Below are 6,417 nucleotides of genomic sequence, written 5' to 3' on the forward strand. Positions count from 1 at the left end.
AAACTCACACAGTGTGTAAGGCAGGTCCTGTTAAAGACAGTGGTGTGGTTATTTTCGCTCTACCACTTGCCCAACTGAGATATGGGGACCTCTTCTAGTTCATAAAATGTGTAACTGTATGATTATCATATCTCAGCTTTGGGATGAGATAGGCCGACATAAATCACACCCCTGTGTATGCCAGGGCCTCCGTAATCATCAACGTGAATTTGGAAGAAATCTGAGTCGGTCAAAAATTTCGTCTGAAAAACACAAAGGGGTACCCCTTAGTATTTTTTTTGGGTGAAAAATGTGACCCACTCAGATCTTCATCAAACTCACACAATGTGCCTTGGAGGTCCTGACAAAAACAGTGGTGTGGTTATTTTCGCTTCACCACTTTCCAAAGCTGAGGTATGGGGACCTCTTCTAGTCCATAAAATGTATAACTGTATAATTATCATACCTCAGGTTTGGGATGAGATAGGCTGAAAATAATCACACCCCTGTGTAAGCCAGGGCCTCCTTAATCAACAATGTGAATTTGGAAGAAATCTGAGGTGGTCAAAAATTTTGTCTAAAAAAACACAAAGGGGTACCCCTTAGTATGTTTTTTGGGTGAAAAATGTGACCCACTCAGATCTTCATCAAACTCACACAGTGTGCCTTGGAGGTCCTGACAAAAACAGTGGTGTGGTTATTTTCGCTCCACCACTTTTCAAAGCTGAGATATGGGGACCCCATCTAGTCCATAAAATGTATAACTGTGTAATTATCATATCTCAGCTTTGGGATGAGATAGGCTGAAAACAATCACACCCCTGTGTAAGCCAGGGCCTCCGTAATCATCAACGTGAATTTGGAAGAAATCTGAGTCGGTCAAAAATTTTGTCTGAAAAACACAAAGGGGTACCCATTAGTATTTTTTTTTGGGTGAAAAAGGTGACCCACTCAGATCTTCATCAAACTCACACAATGTGCCTTGGAGGTCCTGACAAAAACAGTGGTGTGGTTATTTTCGCTCCACCACTTTCCAAAGCTGAGGTATGGGGACCTCTTCTAGTCCATAAAATGTATAACTGTATAATTATCATATCTCAGGTTTGGGATGAGATAGGCTGAAAATAATCACACCCCTGTGTAAGCCAGGGCCTCCTTAATCAACAATGTGAATTTGGAAGAAATCTGAGGTGGTCAAAAATTTCGTCTAAAAAAACACAAATAGGTACCCCTTAGTATTTTTTTTGGGTGAAAAATGTGACCCACTCATATCTTCATCAAACTCACACAGTGTGTCTTCGAGGTCATGACAAAAACAGTGGCGTGGTTATTTTCGCTCCACAACTTTCCAAAGCTGAGATATGGGGACCCCATCTAGTCCATAAAATGTATAACTGTGTACTTATCATATCTCAGCTTTGGGATGAGATAGGCTGAAAATAATCACACCCCTGTGTAAGCCAGGGCCTCCTTAATCAACAATGTGAATTTGGAAGAAATCTGAGGTGGTCAAAAATTTCGTCTAAAAAAACACAAATAGGTACCCCTTAGTATTTTTTTTGGGTGAAAAATGTGACCCACTCAGATCTTCATCAAACTCACACAATGTGCCTTGGAGGTCCTGACAAAAACAGTGGTGTGGTTATTTTCGCTCCACCACTTTCCAAAGCTGAGGTATGGGGACCTCTTCTAGTCCATAAAATGTATAACTGTATAATTATCATATCTCAGCTTTGGGATGAGATAGGCTGAAAATAATCACACCCCTGTGTAAGCCAGGGCCTCCTTAATCAACAACGTGAATTTGGAAGAAATCTGAGTCGGTCAAAAATTTTGTCTGAAAAACACAAAGGGGTACCCCTTAGTATTTTTTTGGGCGAAAAATGTGACCCACTCAGACTTTAATCAAACTCACACAGTGTGTCTTGGCGGTCCTAACAAAAACAGTGGCGTGATTATTTTTGCTCCACCACTTTCCAAAGCTGAGATATGGTGACCTCTTCTAGTCCATAAAATGTATAACTGTATAATTATCATATCTCAGCTTTGGGATGAGATAGGCTGAAAATAATCACACCCCTGTGTAAGCCAGGGCCTCCTTAATCAACAATGTGAATTTGGAAGAAATCTGAGGTGGTCAAAAATTTTGTCTAAAAAAACACAAAGGGGTACCCCTTAGTATGTTTTTTGGGTGAAAAATGTGACCCACTCAGATCTTCATCAAACTCACACAGTGTGCCTTGGAGGTCCTGACAAAAACAGTGGTGTGGTTATTTTCGCTCCACCACTTTTCAAAGCTGAGATATGGGGACCCCATCTAGTCCATAAAATGTATAACTGTGTAATTATCATATCTCAGCTTTGGGATGAGATAGGCTGAAAACAATCACACCCCTGTGTAAGCCAGGGCCTCCGTAATCATCAACGTGAATTTGGAAGAAATCTGAGTCGGTCAAAAATTTTGTCTGAAAAACACAAAGGGGTACCCATTAGTATTTTTTTTTGGGTGAAAAAGGTGACCCACTCAGATCTTCATCAAACTCACACAATGTGCCTTGGAGGTCCTGACAAAAACAGTGGTGTGGTTATTTTCGCTCCACCACTTTCCAAAGCTGAGGTATGGGGACCTCTTCTAGTCCATAAAATGTATAACTGTATAATTATCATATCTCAGGTTTGGGATGAGATAGGCTGAAAATAATCACACCCCTGTGTAAGCCAGGGCCTCCTTAATCAACAATGTGAATTTGGAAGAAATCTGAGGTGGTCAAAAATTTCGTCTAAAAAAACACAAATAGGTACCCCTTAGTATTTTTTTTGGGTGAAAAATGTGACCCACTCATATCTTCATCAAACTCACACAGTGTGTCTTCGAGGTCATGACAAAAACAGTGGCGTGGTTATTTTCGCTCCACAACTTTCCAAAGCTGAGATATGGGGACCCCATCTAGTCCATAAAATGTATAACTGTGTACTTATCATATCTCAGCTTTGGGATGAGATAGGCTGAAAATAATCACACCCCTGTGTAAGCCAGGGCCTCCTTAATCAACAATGTGAATTTGGAAGAAATCTGAGGTGGTCAAAAATTTCGTCTAAAAAAACACAAATAGGTACCCCTTAGTATTTTTTTTGGGTGAAAAATGTGACCCACTCAGATCTTCATCAAACTCACACAATGTGCCTTGGAGGTCCTGACAAAAACAGTGGTGTGGTTATTTTCGCTCCACCACTTTCCAAAGCTGAGGTATGGGGACCTCTTCTAGTCCATAAAATGTATAACTGTATAATTATCATATCTCAGCTTTGGGATGAGATAGGCTGAAAATAATCACACCCCTGTGTAAGCCAGGGCCTCCTTAATCAACAACGTGAATTTGGAAGAAATCTGAGTCGGTCAAAAATTTTGTCTGAAAAACACAAAGGGGTACCCCTTAGTATTTTTTTGGGCGAAAAATGTGACCCACTCAGACTTTAATCAAACTCACACAGTGTGTCTTGGCGGTCCTAACAAAAACAGTGGCGTGATTATTTTTGCTCCACCACTTTCCAAAGCTGAGATATGGTGACCTCTTCTAGTCCATAAAATGTATAACTGTATAATTATCATATCTCAGCTTTGGGATGAGATAGGCTGAAAACAATCACACCCCTGTGTAAGCCAGGGCCTCCTTAATCAACAACGTGAATTTGGAAGAAATCTGAGTCGGTCAAAAATTTTGTCTGACAAAACACAAAGGGGTACTCCTTAGTATTTTTTTGGGTGAAAAATGTGACCCACTCAGACCTTCATCAAACTCACACAGTGTGTCTTGGAGGTCATGACAAAAACAGTGGTGTGGTTATTTTCGCTCCACCACTTTCCAAAGCTGAGATATGGGGACCCCATCTAGTCCATAAAATGTATAACTGTATAATTAGCATATCTCAGCTTTGGGATGAGATAGGCTGAAAATAATCACACCCCTGTGTAAGCCAGGGCCTCCTTAATCAACAACGTGAATTTGGAAGAAATCTGAGTCGGTCAAAATTTTCGTCTGAAAAACACAAAGGGGTATCCATTAGTATTTTTTTTGGGTGAAAAATGTGACCCACTCAGATCTTCATCAAACTCACACAATGTGCCTTGGAGGTCCTGACAAAAACAGTGGTGTGGTTATTTTCGCTCCACCACTTTCCAAAGCTGAGGTATGGGGACCTCTTCTAGTCCATAAAATGTATAACTGTATAATTATCATATCTCAGGTTTGGGATGAGATAGGCTGAAAATAATCACACCCCTGTGTAAGCCAGGGCCTCCTTAATCAACAACGTGAATTTGGAAGAAATCTGAGTCGGTCAAAATTTTCGTCTGAAAAACACAAAGGGGTATCCATTAGTATTTTTTTTGGGTGAAAAATGTGACCCACTCAGATCTTCTTCAAACCCACACAGTGTGTAAGGCAGGTCCTGTTAAAGACAGTGGTGTGGTTATTTTCGCTCTACCACTTGCCCAACTGAGATATGGGGACCTCTTCTACTTCATAAAATGTGTATTTGTATAATTATCATATCTCAGCTTTGGGATGAGATAGGATGACATAAATCACAACCCTGTGTATGCCAGGGCCTCCTTAATCAACAACGTGAATTTGGAAGAAATCTGAGTCGGTCAAGAATTTCATCTGAAAAAACACAAAGGGGTACCCCTTAGTATTTTTTTGGGTGAAACATGTGACCCACTCAGATCTTCATCAAACTCACACAGTGTGTCTTCGAGGTCATGACAAAAACAGTGGTATGGTTATTTTCGCTCCACCACTTTCCAAAGCTGAGATATGGGGACCCCATCTAGTCCATAAAATGTATAACTGTGTAATTATCATATCTCAGCTATGGGATGAGATAGGCTGAAAACAATCACACCCCTGTGCAAGCCAGGGCCTCCGTAATCATCAACGTGAATTTGGAAGAAATCTGAGTCGGTCAAAAATTTCGTCTGAAAAAACACAAAGGGGTACCCCTTAGTAATTTTTTGGGTGAAACATGTGACCCACTCAGATCTTCATCAAACTCACACAGTGTGTCTTCGAGGTCATGACAAAAACAGTGGTGTGGTTATTTTCCCTCTACCACTTGCCCAACTGAGATATGAGGACCTCTTCTAGTTCATAAAATGTGTAACTGTATAATTATCAAATCTCAGCTTTGGGATGAGATAGGCTGAAAACAATCACACCCCTGTGTAAGCCAGGGCCTCCGTAATCATCAACGTGAATTTGGAAGAAATCTGAGTCGGTCAAAAATTTCGTCTGAAAAACACAAAGGGATTCCCCTTAGTATTTTTTTGGGTGAAACATGTGACCCACTCAGATCTTCATCAAACTCACACAGTGTGTCTTGGAGGTCATGACAAAAACAGTGGTGTGGTTGATTTCGCTCCACCACTTTCCAAAGCTGAGATATGGGTACCCTATCTAGTCCATAAAATGTATAACTGTGTAATTATCATATCTCAGCTTTGGGATGAGATAGGCTGAAAATAATCACACCCCTGTGTAAGCCAGGGCCTCCTTAATCAACAACGTGAGTTTGGAAGAAATCTGAGTCGGTCAAAAATTTCGTCTAAAAAACACAAAGGGGTACCCCTAAGAATTTTTTTGGGTGAAAAATGTGACCTCTTCAGATCTTCTTCAATCCCACACAGTGTGTAAGGCAGGTCCTGTTAAAGACAGTGGTATGGTTATTTTCGCTCCACCACTTTCCAAAGCTGATATATGGGGACCTCTTCTACTTCATAAAATGTGTAACTGTATAATTATCATATCTCAGCTTTGGGATGAGATAGTATGACATAAATCACAACCCTGTGTATGCCAGGGCCTCCTTAATCAACAACGTGAATTTGGAAGAAATCTGAGTCGGTCAAGAATTTCATCTGAAAAAACACAAAGGGGTACCCCTTAGTATTTTTTTGGGTGAAACATGTGACCCACTCAGATCTTCATCAAACTCACACAGTGTGTCTTCGAGGTCATGACAAAAACAGTGGTATGGTTATTTTCGCTCCACCACTTTCCAAAGCTGAGATATGGGTACCCTATCTAGTCCATAAAATGTATAACTGTGTAATTATCATATCTCAGCTTTGGGATGAGATAGGCTGAAAATAATCACACCCCTGTGTAAGCCAGGGCCTCCTTAATCAACAACGTGAATTTGGAAGAAATCTGAGTTGGTCAAGTATTTCATCTGAAAAAACACAAAGGGGTACCCCTTAGTATTTATTTGGGTGAAACATGTGACCCACTCAGATCTTCATCAAACTCACACAGTGTGTCTTCGAGGTCATGACAAAAACAGTGGTATGGTTATTTTCGCTCCACCACTTTCCAAAGCTGAGATATGGGGACCCCATCTAGTCAATAAAATGTATAACTGTGTAATTATCATATCTCA

This window comes from Hoplias malabaricus, chromosome 17, assembly GCF_029633855.1.
Source record: "Hoplias malabaricus isolate fHopMal1 chromosome 17, fHopMal1.hap1, whole genome shotgun sequence".
NCBI lineage: Eukaryota > Metazoa > Chordata > Actinopteri > Characiformes > Erythrinidae > Hoplias > Hoplias malabaricus.